This window comes from Rhinopithecus roxellana, chromosome 10, assembly GCF_007565055.1.
Source record: "Rhinopithecus roxellana isolate Shanxi Qingling chromosome 10, ASM756505v1, whole genome shotgun sequence".
Lineage (NCBI taxonomy): Eukaryota > Metazoa > Chordata > Mammalia > Primates > Cercopithecidae > Rhinopithecus > Rhinopithecus roxellana.
The window spans coordinates 103,309,080-103,325,267 of NC_044558.1; the positions used below are offsets into that span (position 1 = coordinate 103,309,080).

General features: G+C 51.9%; 1 long non-coding RNA gene across 1 annotated transcript; it reads left to right on the forward strand.

Moving 5' to 3' along the window:
• The first annotated feature begins 661 nt into the window (after positions 1 to 661).
• On the forward strand, positions 662 to 14,310 carry LOC115900083. Its single transcript, XR_004059761.1, has 3 exons — positions 662 to 783; positions 7,202 to 7,638; positions 14,025 to 14,310. It is a non-coding gene; the product is annotated as an uncharacterized LOC115900083 (long non-coding RNA).
• The last annotated feature ends 1,878 nt before the right edge of the window (positions 14,311 to 16,188 follow it).

Sequence of the window (16,188 nt, forward strand, 5' to 3'; positions counted from 1 at the left end):
TAGGGAGGCTGCGGCAGGAGAATCGCTTGAACCTGGGAGGCAGAGGTTGCAGTGAGCCGAGATCGTGCCACTGAACTCCAGCCTGGTGACAGAGCTAGACTCTGTCTCAAAAAAAAAAAAAAAAATCAACTTTATCGAGGGGTTTAATCCACATTACAATTAAAGGTTCACATTCTGGCCAGGTGCAGTGGCTCATGCCTGTAATCCCAGCACTTTGGGAGGCCGAGGCGGGCAGATCACGAGGTCAGGAGATTGAGACCATCCTGGCTAACACAGTGAAACCCCATCTCTATTAAAAATACAAAAAATTGGTCGGGCGCAGTGGCGGGCGCCTGTAGTCCCAGCCACTCGGGAGGCTGAGGCAGGAGAATGGCATGAACCCGGGAGGCGGAGCTTGCAGTGAGCCGGGATCACGCCACTGCACTCCAGCCTGGGCGACAGAGCGAGACTCCGTCTCAGAAAAAAAAAAAAAGGTTCACATTCTAAGAGTTCAGTTCAGTGAGTTTCGACAAATGTACAAACCCGTTTATCCACTGCCAACCACCACAGAGCATTGCCACGGCCCAGAAGTTATCTGCTGCCCTTTCCCATTCAAACCCCACCCCAGGCCGACAGTGATATGATTTCAACACTATCAATGACTTTGCATTTTCTAGAATCCCACAGAAGTGGACTCTGCAGCCCAGTCTCTTCGTTTGCATCTTGGTTTGGGCCCATGTGCACTCATCCCTCTGGCTGTTTCCATGGCTGAGCAGGATCCATCCTTTCCCGTGGCTGAGCAAGGTCCTTCCTTTCCTGTGGCTGAGTGGGGGGCCATCCTTTCCCGTGGCTGAAAGGGGGGCCATCCTTTCCCATGGCTGAATGGGGGGCCATCCTTTCCCGTGGCTGAGCAAGGTCCTTCCTTTCCTGTGGCTGAGTGGGGGGCCATCCTTTCCCGTGGCTGAATGGGGGGTCATCCTTTCTTGTGGCTGAGTGGCGGTCATCCTTTCTGTGGCTGAATGGAGGGCCATCCTTTCCCGTGGCTGAATGGAGGGCCATCCTTTCCTGTGGCTGAATGGGGGGCCATCCTTTCCTGTGGCTGAATGGGGGGTCATCCTTTCCTGTGGCTGAGTGGCGGTCATCCTTTCTGTGGCTGAATGGGGGGTCATCCTTTCCCGTGGCTGAATGGGGGGCCATCCTTTCCCGTGGCTGAGCAAGGTCCTTCCTTTCCCGTGGCTGAATGGGGGGGGTCATCCTTTCCTGTGGCTGAGTGGCGGTCATCCTTTCTGTGGCTGAATGGAGGGCCGTCCTTTCCCGTGGCTGAATGGGGGGCCATCCTTTCCCGTGGCTGAGCAAGGTCCTTCCTTTCCCGTGGCTGAATGGGGGGTCATCCTTTTCCGTGGCTGAATGGGAGGCCATCCTTTCCCATGGCTGAGCAAGGTCCTTCCTTTCCCGTGGCTGAATGGGGGGTCATCCTTTCCTGTGGCTGAGTGGCGGTCATCCTTTCTGTGGCTGAATGGAGGGCCATCCTTTCCCGTGGCTGAATGGGGGGCCATCCTTTCCCATGGCTGAATGGAGGCCCATCCTTTCCCATGGCTGAGTGGGGGGCCATCCTTTCCCGTGGCTGAATGGAGGCCCATCCTTTCCCGTGGCTGAGTGGAGGGCCATCCTTTCCCGTGGCTGAATGGAGGCCCATCCTTTCCTGTGGCTGAGTGGCGGTCATCCTTTCTGTGGCTGAATGGAGGGCCATCCTTTCCCGTGGCTGAATGGAGGCCCATCCTTTCCCGTGGCTGAGTGGAGGGCCATCCTTTCCCGTGGCTGAATGGAGGCCCATCCTTTCCTGTGGCTGAGTGGCGGTCATCCTTTCTGTGGCTGAATGGGGGGGCCATCCTTTCCCGTGGCTGAATGGAGGACCATCCTTTCCTGTGGCTGAATGGGGGCCATCCTTTCCCATGGCTGAGCAAGGTCCTTCCTTTCCCGTGGCTGAGTGGGGGGCCATCCTTTCCCGTGGCTGAATGGAGGACCATCCTTTCCCGTGGCTGAATGGGGGGCCATCCTTTCCCGTGGCTGAATGGAGGCCTGTCCTTTCCCGTGGCTGAATGGAGGCCCATCCTTTCCCGTGGCTGAGTGGAGGCCCATCCTTTCCCGTGGCTGAGTGGAGGGCCATCCTTTCCCGTGGCTGAATGGAGGCCCATCCTTTCCTGTGGCTGAGTGGCGGTCATCCTTTCTGTGGCTGAATGGGGGGGCCATCCTTTCCCGTGGCTGAATGGAGGACCATCCTTTCCTGTGGCTGAATGGGGGCCATCCTTTCCCATGGCTGAGCAAGGTCCTTCCTTTCCCGTGGCTGAGTGGGGGGCCATCCTTTCCCGTGGCTGAATGGAGGACCATCCTTTCCCGTGGCTGAATGGGGGGCCATCCTTTCCCGTGGCTGAATGGAGGCCTGTCCTTTCCCGTGGCTGAGTGAAGGGCCATCCTTTCCCGTGGCTGAATGGAGGCCCATCCTTTCCTGTGGCTGAGTGGCGGTCATCCTTTCTGTGGCTGAATGGGGGGGCCATCCTTTCCCGTGGCTGAATGGGGGCCATCCTTTCCCATGGCTGAGTGAAGGGCCATCCTTTCCCATGGCTGAATGGAGGCCCATCCTTTCCTGTGGCTGAGTGGCGGTCATCCTTTCTGTGGCTGAATGGGGGGCCATCCTTTCCCGTGGCTGAATGGGGGCCATCCTTTCCCATGGCTGAGTGAAGGGCCATCCTTTCCCATGGCTGAATGGAGGCCCATCCTTTCCTGTGGCTGAGTGGCGGTCATCCTTTCTGTGGCTGAATGGAGGGCCATCCTTTCCTGTGGCTGAATGGAGGGCCATCCTTTCCTGTGGCTGAATGGGGGCCATCCTTTCCCATGGCTGAGCAAGGTCCTTCCTTTCCCGTGGCTGAGTGGGGGGCCATCCTTTCCCGTGGCTGAATGGAGGGCCATCCTTTCCCGTGGCTGAATGGAGGGCCATCCTTTCCTGTGGCTGAATGGGGGGCCATTCTTTCCCATGGCTGAATGGAGGCCCGTCCTTTCCCGTGGCTGAGTGGGGGGCCATCCTTTCCCGTAGCTGAATGGAGGCCCGTCCTTTCCCATGGCTGAGTGAAGGGCCATCCTTTCCCGTGGCTGAATGGAGGGCCATCCTTTCCCGTGGCTGAGTGGTGGTCATCCTTTCTGTGGCTGAATGGAGGGCCATCCTTTCCCGTGGCTGAATGGAGGGCCATCCTTTCCCGTGGCTGAATGGAGGGCCATCCTTTCCCGTGGCTGAGTGGTGGTCATCCTTTCTGTGGCTGAATGGAGGGCCATCCTTTCCCGTGGCTGAATGGAGGGCCATCCTTTCCCGTGGCTGAATGGAGGGCCATCCTTTCCCGTGGCTGAGTGGTGGTCATCCTTTCTGTGGCTGAATGGAGGGCCATCCTTTCCCGTGGCTGAATGGAGGGCCATCCTTTCCCGTGGCTGAATGGAGGGCCATCCTTTCCCATGGCTGAATGGAGGCCCATCCTTTCCTGTGGCTGAGTGGCAGTCGTCCTTTCTGTGGCTGAATGGAGGGCCATCCTTTCCCGTGGCTGAATGGGGGCCATCCTTTCCCATGGCTGAGCAAGGTCCTTCCTTTCCCGTGGCTGAGTGGGGGGCCATCCTTTCCCATGGCTGAATGGGGGGTCATCCTTTCCTGTGGCTGAGTGGCGGTCATCCTTTCTGTGGGTGAATGGAGGGCCATCCTTTCCTGTGGCTGAATGGGGGGCCATCCTTTCCTGTGGCTGAGCAAGGTCCTTCCTTTCCCGTGGCTGAGTGGGGGGCCATCCTTTCCCGTGGCTGAATGGGGGGTCATCCTTTCCTGTGGCTGGGTGGAGGTCATCCTTTCTGTGGCTGAATGGGGGGCCATCCTTTCCTGTGACTGAATGGGGGGCCATCCTTTCCCATGGCTGAGTGGAGGCCCATCCTTAGGCACCTCCAGTGAGCAGCCTACATCCTCGGAGGATGGAAAATGGATTTGCCTCTTCACAGGCTTTTCTGGTTCTAGCTTTGGGCTATTTATGCGTGAAGCTGCTAAGAACATTTCCCGAATGTGATTTGTATAAATACCTAGGAGTAGGATTCCTAATCCTGAGGTCAGTGTCTGTCTAGTAGCATAAGAACAACCAAAAGGTTTTCTGAGCCTCAGGGCACACAGGTGGGGCCCAGCAAATGGGGGCCCAGAGAGCACCCAGGACTGAAGCTGCCCAAAACCTCCCTTGAGCGCCCCAGGCTGTCTGTCCCCACTCCCACTGCCAGGAGCCTGCTCCAGGGCCAAGGGTGAGGCCCACCCTGCCTATTGCTCCCTCATGCCCCTCCAGCACCGCCAGGAGTGAAGGTGGACTGTCAAGTTTCCCTTCTTCCACTTCCTTCTCCAACATGCCCACCCCTCCTTTTCTTTTTAAACAAAGCGACTGAAGGCCCTAGGATCCAGCCTGGAGGCTCCGAGAGATATACCTAAAGTGCCCTAGTGGAGGACAAAGATTTTTTCAGAAAGAGATCAGAACTCTGACTTCTGCAGCTCTCTGGGGCTGGGCTGGGGAAGGGAAGCAGCTGGGGACAGGAAGGGGGTGTGGCTCCTCCTAAAGGAGCCGCCTGTTGTTTTGTTTTGTTTTTGACGGGATCTCCCTGTGTCACCAGTCTGGAGTGAGTTCCATGATTTCCGCTCACTGCAGCCTTGACCTCCCAGCCTCCAGCGATCCTCCCACCTCAGCCTCCTGAGCAGCTGGGACTACAGGCGCATGCCACTCCAGCTATTTTTTATTTTTTTTATTTTTTGTGGAGATAGGGGTTTCACCATGTTGCCCAAGCTAGTCTGGAACTCCCAAACTCAATGAGTCCTCCCACCTTGGCCTCTTGAAGTGCTGGGATTACAGGCGTGAGCCACCAGGCCCAGGTCACTGCATCCTCTGAGAGGTCTTTTGTTTTTTTTGAGACGGAGTCTCGCTCTGTCGCCCGGGCTGGAGTACAGTGGCGCAATCTCAGCTCACTGCAAGCTCCGCCTCCCGGGTTCACGCCATTCTCCTGCCTCAGCCTCCCGAGTAGCTGGGACTACAGGCGCCCACCACCACGCCCGGCTAAGTTTTTGTATTTTTAGTAGAGACGGGGTTTCACCGTGTTAGCCAGGATGGTCTCAATCTCCTGACCTCGTGATCCACCCGCCTCGGCCTCCCAACGTGCTGGGGTTATAGGCATGAGCCACTGCGCCCAGCCAGTCCTCTGAGGGGTCTTCTTATCGTCCCTCCCATTTTCCTGGTGGGATAACAGAGGCACAGAGTATCCAGCCGAGGCTCCCTGTGGCACCTGGAGGGGACTTGGGCAGGTTCAAGCTCTCAGCTCTCTGACCCGCCCCAGGATTCAACTCACCCAGGCAGGGGAGGATCCAGGTGGCAACTCCAGGCTTTTGGCTCCTGTGTGTGACCACTGTTTGGGAAAATGCTCCGGAATATGTAAACAATGACACGGCTCGCACTTGGCTGTCACCTGGAGCCTCATTTACTAGGTCCACCCACGGATTACCTAATGATCTAGGACAGGATGGCAAGGTGGTTTACCCATGTAATCCCAGCATGTTGGGAGGCTAAGGTGGGCAGATTGCCTGAGCCCAGGAGTTTGAGACCAGCCTGGGCACCTTATTAAGACCCTGTCTCTACTAAAAATTAAAAATTAGTCAGGCGTGGTGGTGCACACCTGTAGTCCCAACTACTCAGGAGGCTGAGTGGGAGGATCACTTGAGCACAGGAGATCACGGCTGCAGTGAGCTTTGACTGTGCCACTGCACTCCAGCTTTCTTGACAAAGTGAGACCCTGTCTCACTCTGAAAAAAGAAAAAAAAATCTAGGACAAGAGTCAGCAAACAACTGGGCGCAGTGGTTCAGGCCTGTAATCCCAGCACTTTGAAAGGCCAAAGTGGGCAGATCATCTGAGGTCAGGAGTTCGAGACCAGCCTGGCCAACATGGTGAAACCCCGTCTCTACTAAAAATACAAAAACTAGCCGGGCGTGGTGGCATGCGCCTGTAATCCCAGCTACTTGGGAGGCCAAGGCAGGAGAATCTTTTGAACCTGGGAGGCAGAGGTTGCAGTGAGCCCAGATTGCGCCATTGCAGTCCAGCCTGGGTGACAGAGTGAGACTCCATCTCAAAAAAAAAAGAGTCAGTAAATGTTTTCTGCAAAGGGACAGGTAGTATACATCTTCAGCTTTGCAGCCACACAGCCTCTACTGCAACTGCTTAACACTCTGCAATCATAGTGTAACCGCCCAAGGGGTTCACTTTGCCCACTGCCTCAACGGAGCTGATTCATCAAGACAGGGGCTGATTCATCAAGACAGGGGAATTGCAATAGAGAAAGAATAATTCAGCTGGGTGCAGTGGCTCATGCCTGTAATCCCAGCACTTTGAGAAGCCACAGTGGGTGGATCACCCGAGGTCAGGAGTTCAAGACCAGCTTAACTAACACGGCAAAACCCCGTCTCTACTAAAAATACAAAAATTAGCCAGGCGTGGTGGCACACACCTGTAGTCCCAGCTTCTCGGGAGGCTGGGGCAAGAGAATCACTTAAACCCAGGAGCCACAGGTGGCAGTGAGCCAAGATCGCGCCACTGCACTCCAACCTGGGCAACAGAGCAAGACTGTCTCCAAAAACAACAACAACAACAACAACACAACGAAAAAGAGTAATTCACGCAGAGCCAGCTGTGTGGGAGAGTTTTATTATCATTCAAATCAGTCTTACCGAGCATTTGGGGAGTAGTTTTTGTTTTTTCTTGTGGTTTTTTCCACACACAATGTGGGTGAATCTTGAAAACGTGATTCTTGTGAAAGAAGACAGATGCAAAAGGACACATTGAGAGACAGAACTAGCTGGATTTCCTAGGCCAACTAAGAATCCCTAAGCCTAGCTGGGAAGGTGACCATATCCACCTTTAAACACGGGGCTTGCAACTTAGCTCACACTCAACCAGGCAGGTAGTAAAGAGAGCTCACTAAAATGCTAATTAGGCTAAAACAGGAGGTAAAGAAATAGCCAATCATCTATCACCTGAGAGCACACAGGGAGGGACAATGATCGGGATATAAACCCGGCAGCGGCAACCCCCTTTGGGTCCCCTCCCATTTTATGGGAGCTCTGTTTTCACTCTATTAAATCTTGCAACTGCACACCCTTCTGGTCCGTGTTTGTTACAGAGCTGAGCTTTCGCTCGCCGTCCACCACTGCTGAATGTCACCGTCGCAGACCTGCCACTGACTTCCACCCCTCCGGATCCGACAGGGTGTCCGCTGCGCTCCTGATCCAGCGAGGCGCCCATTGCTGCCCCCGATTGGGCTAGAGGTTCGCCATTTTCCCACACGGCTAAGTGCCCGGGTTCATCCTAATCGAGCTGAACACTAGTTGCTGGGTTCCACGGTTCTCTTCTGTGACCCACGGCTTCTAAGAGAGCTATAATACTCACCGCATGGCCCAAGCTTCCATTCCTTGGAATCCGTGAGGCCAAGAACCCGAGGTCAGAGAACAAGAGGCTTGCCGCCATCTTGGAAACGGCCGCCACCATCTTTGGGAGGTCTAAGAACAAGGACCCTCCACCCCGTAACATTTTGGCAACCATGAAGGGAACTCCAAAGCAGTGAGTAATATTGGACCCCTTTCGCTTGCTATTCTGTCCGATCCTTCCTTAGAATTGGAGGAAAATACCGGGCACCTGTTGGCTGGTTAAAAACGCTGTACTTCAGACTCAGGTGTGAGGCTGTCTGGGAAAGCGCTTTCTAACATCCCCCAACCCTTCTGGGCTGGGAGCACGGTCTGCCTGGAACCAGCTTCTGCTTTCAGTTTTTCTGGGGAAGCTGAGGGCTGACTAGAGGCAGAAAACTGTCATCCCGAACTCCCGTCATTAGCCGGTTGAGATTATGGTGTGGCCAGAAGTCTCTACTCAAAAATCGCCCATATGTGCACCCCTCCCTTTCCTTCTGACCCATACCTCCTGGGTCCTGACCATGACTTTCTTGAAAGTGTAGCCCTAAATTCTCCTTACCTCTGAATCTGCTTCCTCTGATCCCTGCCTCCTGGATACTAATGCTTCAGACTTTCACTTCCTCTCCCAAGTATTAGAGCAGGTTGTATCTCCAAAGGGAACTAAGGAAGCTCTAGGCTGGGTCCTTAGGCCCCTAGGCTGTGAACCCAGGGAGTCTTGTCCCTGGTGTCCCTCCCAATTTAGGCGTACAGCTCTCAACATGGGCAGTTATGTGGGATCCGTTCCCCACCACCCTTGCCAGGGCCTTAGAACTGATAACCCAGTACTGTAACCGCTGGAACTGGGTCTACAACAACATAATAGATCAGGGTGAAATACTGTAACCACTGGAACTGGGTCTACAACAACATAATAGATCAGGATGAAATACTGTAACCACTGGAACTGGGTCTACAACAACGTAATAGATCAGGGTGAAATACTGTAACCGCTGGAACTGGGTCTACAACAACGTAATAGATCAGGGTGAAATACTGTAACCGCTGGAACTGGGTCTACAACAACGTAATAGATCAGGGTGAAATACTGTAACCGCTGGAACTGGGTCTACAACAACGTAATAGATCAGGGTGAAATACTGTAACCGCTGGAACTGGGTCTACAACAACGTAATAGATCAGGGTGAAATACTGTAACCGCTGGAACTGGGTCTACAACAACGTAATAGATCAGGGTGAAATACTGTAACCGCTGGAACTGGGTCTACAACAACGTAATAGATCAGGGTGAAATACTGTAACCGCTGGAACTGGGTCTACAACAACGTAATAGATCAGGGTGAAATACTGTAACCGCTGGAACTGGGTCTACAACAACGTAATAGATCAGGGTGAAATACTGTAACCGCTGGAACTGGGTCTACAACAACATAATAGATCAGGATGAAAGCAAATTGAGTAAATAAAAGGGAGGCGCATATTCCTATAGTGGCACATGGGGGCAACAAGAGAACGTCCTTCCACTGTGTTTCCAAAAATCCATCTACAAAGACAGAAAGGAGAAAGTAAGAGAGAAAGATAGAAGTAGTAAAAAAAAAAAAGTGTACCCTATTTCTTTAAAAGCCAGGGTAAATTTAAAACTTATAATTGACAACTGAAGGTTTTCTCTATGACCCTATAACATTCCAACACTACTTTGTTGTCAGTGTAAATAAGGGTGTAGCCTGAAAGTACTGAGGCTCCTGACAACCAGTAGCCTTCCTATCAAAAATCCTTAACCCAGGAACCCGTGGGTGGCCCAAATGCATTCGATCTGTAGTGGCAACTGCTTTGCTAACAGAAGAAAGTAGAAAATTAGCCTTTAGAGGAAACCTCATTGTGAGCGCATCTCATCAGTTCAGAACTATCCCTAAGTCAAAAAAGCAAAAAGGTAGCTTACTAACTCAAAAATCTTAAAGTACGGCTGGGTGCGGTGGCTCAAGCCTGTAATCCCAGCACTTTGGGAGGCCGAGACGGGCGGATCACGAGGTCAGGAGATCGAGACCATCCTGGCTAACACGGTGAAACCCCGTCTCTACTAAAAATACAAAAAAAAAAAAAAAAAAAAACTAGCCGGGCAAGGTGGCGGGCGCCTGTAGTCCCAGCTACTCAGGAGGCTGAGGCAGGAGAATGGCATGAACCCGGGAGGCTGAGCTTGCAGTGAGCTGCGATCCGGCCACTGCACTCCAGCCTGGGCGACAAAGCGAGACTCTGTCTCAAAAAAAAAAAAAAAAAAAAAAAAAAATCTTAAAGTATGGGACTATTCTGTCAGAGAAAGTTAATATAACATTAACCACTGAAAATTCCCTTAACCCAGCAGATTTCCTAACAGGGGATTTAAATCTTAATTACCATACAAAGGTCTGACCAGACCTAGGAGGAATTCCCTTCAGGACAGGACAATAGATGGTTCCTCCCAGGTGATTGAGAAAAAAAACACAATGGGTTTTCAATAATTGAGGGAAACTCTTGTAGAAGCAGAGTTAAGAATATTGCATAATAATTGATCTGCTCAAATGTGGGAGCTGTTTGCATTCAGCCAAGCCTTAAAGTACTTATAGAATCAAAAAACTCTATCTCAATCCTGACTCAAAATGTTACCCACACCCTCTCTGAAATGAATTTGCGTAAGAACTGTTGCTTGTAGGAGTGCATCTTGATGCAGCAGCTGGGTTATTATGAAATACTCAGGAACCCAGCTCAGCTCTAGAACTCACTCCCAGTGCAAAGGCAGTGTCAGACACCCTGGTAAAGGACCACCTAGAATCCAGCAGCCCAGACCCGCCTTTGTGGTCAAGAAAGGCGGGAAAACAGGTGCAGGACTGCTACATCAGTGAGTGTAACTAATCTGATAAGCAGAGGTCCATGGGTGGTTATGCGCCCTGGAAAGGAGCTCACCTTTGAGCGCAAAAAGAATGTTGGGCATCCTGGTAAAGGACCACTAGAATCCAGCAGCCTGGACCCCTTTCTTTGTGGTCAAGAAAGGCGGGAAAACAGGTGCAGGACCTGTTACATTGGTGAGTGTAACTAATCCAATAAGCAGAGGTCTGTGGGTGGTTACGCACCATGGAAAGGAATAAGCATTAGGACCATAGAGGACGCTGTAGGACTAATGCTCATCAGAAAATGACTAGGGGTGCTGGCATCCCTATGTTCTTTTTCCAGATAGGAAACATTCTCCCAAAGCAAAAACGCCCCTAAGATGTATTCTGGAGAATTCGGCCCAGCCAGAGGGAATGTACCTTTTTCCCTCTTAGACTTGAAGCAAATTAAAATAGTCTTTTGTAAATTCTCAGATAACCCTGATGGCTATATTGATGTTTTACAAGGTTTGGGACAATCCTCTGATCTGACATGGAGAGATAAAACGTTACTGCTAGATCAGACACTAACCCCAAATGAGAGAAGTGCCGCCATAACTGCAGCCCGAGAGTTTGGCGATCTCTGGTATCTCGGTCAGGTCAATGACAGGATGACAACAGAGGAAAGAGAATGATTCCCCACAGGCCAGCAGGGAGTTCCCAGTGTAGACCCTCACTGGGACACAGAATCAGAACCTGGAGATTGGTGCCGCAGACATTTGCTAACTTGTGCGCTAGAAGGACTAAGGAAAACTAGGAAGAAGCCTATGAATTATTCAATGATGTCCACTATGACACAGGGAAAGGAAGAAAATCCTACTGCCTTTCTGGAGAGACTAAGGGAGGCACTGAGGAAGCATACCTCCCTGTCACCTGACTCTATGGAAGGCCAACTAATCTTAAAGGATAAGTTTATCACTCAGTCAGCTGCAGACATTAGAAAAAAACTTCAAAAGTCTGCCTTAGGCCTGGAGCAAAACTTAGAAACCCTATTGAACTTGGCAGCCTCGGTTTTTTATAATAGAGATCAGGAGGAGCAGGTGGAACGGGATGAACAAGATAAGAAAAAGGCCACCCCTTTAGTCATGGCCCTCAGGCAAGTGAATTGTGGAGGCTCTGGAACACAGAAAGGCTGGGCAAGTCGAACGCCTAATAGGGCTTGCTTCCAGTGTGGTCTACAAGGACACCTTAAAAAAGATTGTCCGAATAGAAATCAGCCGCCCCCTCGTCCATGCCCCTTATGTCAAGGGAATCACTGGAAGCCCCACTGCCCCAGGAGACGAAGGTCCTCTGAGTCAGAAGCCACTAACCAGATGATCCAGCAGCAGGACTGAGGGTTCCGGGACAAGCGCCAGCCCATGCCATCGCCCTCACAGAGCCCCGGGTATGCTTGGCCGTTGAGGGCCAGGAGGTTAACTGTCTCCTGGACACTGGCACAGCATTCTCAGTCTTACTCTCCTGTCCGGGATAACTGTCCTCCAGATCTGTCACTATCCGAGGGGTCCTAGGACAGCCAGTCACTAGATAGTTCTCCCAGCCACTGAGCTGTGACTGGGGAACTCTACCCTTGTCCTTTGGTACATGGATGATTTACTTTTAGCCGCCCGTTCAAAAACCTTGTGCCCCCAAGCCACCCAAGTGCTCTTTTTTTTTTTTTTTTTTTGCGATTGAGTCTCACTCTGTCACCCAGGTTGGAGTGCAGTGGTGTGATCTCAGCTCACTGCAAGCTCTGCCTCCCAGGTTCACATCATGCTTCTGCCTCAGCCTCCCAAATAGCTGGGACTACAGGCGCCCGCCAACACGCCCGGCTAATTTTTTTTATTTTTAGTAGAGACAGGGTTTCACCATGTTAGCCAGGATGGTATTGATTTCCTGACCTTGTGATTCACCTGCCTCGGCCTCCCAGAGTGCTGGGATTACAGGCGTGAGCCACCGCACCCGGCACCCCCAAGAGCTCTTAAATTTCCTTGCCACCTGTGGATACAAGGTTTCCAAATCAAAGGCTCAGCTCTGCTCACAGCAGGTTAAATACTTAGGGTTAAAATTATCCAAAGGCACCAGGGCCCTCAGTGAGGAATGCATCCAGCCTATACTGGCTTATCCTCATCCCAAAACACTAAAGCAACTAACAGCGTTCCTTGGTGCAACAGGCTTCTGCCGAACATGGATTCCCAGGTACAGCGAAATAGCCAGACCATTATATACACTAATTAAGAAAACTCAGAAAGCCAGTACCCATGTAGTAAGATGGACACCTGAAGCAGAAGCAGCTTTCCAGGCCCTAAAGAAGGCCCTAACCCAAGCCCTAGTGTTAAGCTTGCCAACAGAGCAAGACTTTTCTTTGTATGTCACAGGAAAAAAACAGGACTAGCTCTAGGAGTCCTTACACAGGTCCGAGGGACCAGCTTATAACCCGTGGCCTAGCTGAATAAGGAAATTGATGTCGTGGTAAAGGGTTGGCCTCATTGTTTACGGGTAGTGGCAGCAGCAGCAGTCTTAGTATCTGAAGCAGTTAAAATGATACGGGGAAGAGATCGTCCTGTGTGGATGTTTCATGATGTAAATGGCATACTCACTGGTAAGGGAGACTTGTGGCTGTCAGACAACCGTTTGCTTAAATATCAGGCTCTGTTACTTGAAGAGCCAGTGCTGCTACTGCGCACTCGTGCAATTCAACCCAGCCACATTTCTTCCAGACAATGAAGAAAAAATAGAACATAACTGTCAACAAGTAATTGCTCAAACCTGCCCCGCTCGAGGGGACCTTCTAGAGATTCCCTTGACTGATCCCGGCCTTAACTTGTACGCTGACAGAAGTTTCTTTGTAGAAAAAGGACTTCGGAAGGTGGGGTATGCAGTGGTCAGTGATAATGGAATACTGGAAAGTAATTCCCTCACTCCAGGAACTAGTACTCAGCTGGCAGAACTCATAGCCCTCACTTGGGCACTAGAATTAGGAGAAGGAAAAAGGGTAAATCTATATACAGACTCGAAGTGTGCTTACCTCGTCCTCCATGCCTACGCAGCAATATGGAGAGAAAGGGAATTCCTCACTTCCGAGGGAGCACCTATCAAACATCAGGAAGCCACTAGGAGATTATTATTGGCTGTACAGAAACTTAAAGAGGTGGCAGTCTTACACTGCCAGGTCATCAGAAAGGAAAGGAAAGGGAAATAGAAGGGAACCGCCAAGCGGATATTGAAGCCAAAAGAGCTGCAAGGTGGGACCCTCCGTTAGAAATGCTTATAGAAGGACCATTAGAAATATTTATAGAAGGACCCCTAGTATGGGGTAGTCCCCTCTGGGAAACCAAGCCCCAGTACTCAGCAGGAGAAATAGAATGGGGAACCTCACGAGGACATTGTTTCCTCCCTTCAGGATGGCTGGCCACCGAAGGAGGAAAAATACTTTTGCCTGCAGCTAACCAATGGAAATTACTTAAAACCCTTCACCAAACCTTTCACTTAGGTATTGATAGCACCCATCAGATGGCGAAATCATTATTTACTGGACCAGGCATTTTCAAAACTATCAAAAAGATAGTCAGGGCCTGTGAAGTGTGCTAAAGAAAGAATCCCCTGCACTGCAGGCCACACATTTCAATCCCTGTATCTTTAACCTTCCTAAGTTTGTCTCTTCCAGAATCGAAGCTGTAAAACTACACATCGTTCTTCAGATGGAGCCCCAGGTGCAGTCCATGACTGAGATCTACCACGGACCCAGGGACCAGCCTGCTAGCCTATGCTCTGATGTTGATGATATCAAAGGCACCGCTCCCGAGGAAATCTCAACTGCGCAACCCCTACTGTACCCCAATTCAGCAGGAAGCAGTTAGAGTGGTCACCGGCCAACCTCCCCAACAGCACTTGGGTTTTCCTGTTGAGAGCGGGGACTGAGTGACAGGACTAGCTGGATTTCCTAGGCCGACTAAGAATCCCTAAGCCTACCTGGGAAGGTGACCATATCCACCTTTAAACACGGGGCTTGCAACTTAGCTCACACCCGACCAGTCAGGTAGTAAAGAGAGCTCACTAAAATGCTAATTAGGCTAAAACAGGAGGTAAAGAAATAGCCAATCATCTATCACCTGAGAGCACACGGGGAGGGACAATGATCGGGATATAAACCCGGCAGCGGCAACCCCCTTTGGGTCCCCTCCCATTTTATGGGAGCTCTGTTTTCACTCTATTAAATCTTGCAACTGCACACCCTTCTGGTCCGTGTTTGTTACAGAGCTGAGCTTTCGCTCGCCGTCCACCACTGCTGAATGTCACCGTCGCAGACCTGCCACTGACTTCCACCCCTCTGGATCCGACAGGGTGTCCGCTGCACTCCTGATCCAGCGAGGCGCCCATTGCTGCCCCCGATTGGGCTAGAGGTTCGCCATTTTCCCACACGGCTAAGTGCCCGGGTTCATCCTAATCGAGCTGAACACTAGTTGCTGGGTTCCACGGTTCTCTTCTGTGACCCACGGCTTCTAAGAGAGCTATAATACTCACCGCATGGCCCAAGTTTCCATTCCTTGGAATCCATGAGGCCAAGAACCCGAGGTCAGAGAACAAGAGGCTTGCCGCCATCTTGGAAACGGCCGCCACCATCTTTGGGAGGTCTAAGAACAAGGACCCCCCGGTAACAATATGAGGTATGACACCACTTATATGAGACGCCCAGAACAGGCAAATCCACAGAGACAGGAAGTGAGGCCAGGTGCAGTGGTGCACACCTGTGATCCCCGCACTTTGGGAGGCCAAGGCAGGAGGATTGCTTGAGCTCAGGAGTTTGAGCCTGCAGTGAGCCATGCCTGCACCTCTGCACTCCAGCCTGGGAAACAAAGTGAGGGCCCTGTGTAAAAACGTAATAATGAAAAATAAAATAAAAAAGTGGTTGTCAGGGTCTGGGGGCGCGACGCTTAAGGAGTGACTGCGAATGGGTGTGCAATCTCCTTTTGGGTGATGAAACATTTCGGAGCTGGCGCGAGGAGTTGGTTGCACAGCACTGTGCACTGCCACTGAATTGTGCACTTCATGATGTTTGATTTTATGTCATGTGAGTCTCACCTCAACAAAAAAAGACGTGAGGAGGGGGAAGAAGGCAAAGGGGAGGACAAGAGCACAAACGGTGCATAGGAAGCTTTTGCTAAAGTCACTTTTCCTGAGCAGCATTGCCCGGTAGTATGGGAGTCCCACCAGGCTCTCCACCAGGCCCAGGTGAGGGTGGGACAGAGGGGGCTGGGAGCTGTGGCCAGTGTGGCCTGAAGACAGTGGAAGACAGGAACTGCTAGGGCCAGGGACCCAAGCTTTATCCAGCATCTTCCCAGCCTAGAGAGCTCCAGCCCCTGAACTTCAGCAGCTCCCAAATGAGGCCCGAGCTGGTCAGGAGCCTGCAGCCGGCCAGACTGGTTCCTGCAGAGGCCCTTAGAGTGCCCCAAGGACTTTGCAGCTTGCCTGTGACTCAGTCTGACACAAGTGGTAGCCGGCCCCATGATGGGACAGACAGGTCACCAGCCTCACAGCACATCTGGAAGGCAGGCAGAGCCGCCATAGGGAGGAGAACCCCTGCAGGGCTGAGTCAGGGCCGGAGCAGGCTCCTGCTCCCCACGCCTCTGCTCTCCAACATGGAATCCTCCAACATCCTCAATGCCCTGGCTCCACCAAGCAGGCGGGCAAACCTGCCCTCCGCAAATCCACCCATCTCTGTAAATGGTGCAGCTCTACCCAAGGCCCAACGCCCAGGTGAGTCTCCTGAGCTCACGCCCGCCCTCCTCCCCCACATCCAACCCAAATGCCCATCTCCTTCCCCTCCCTTC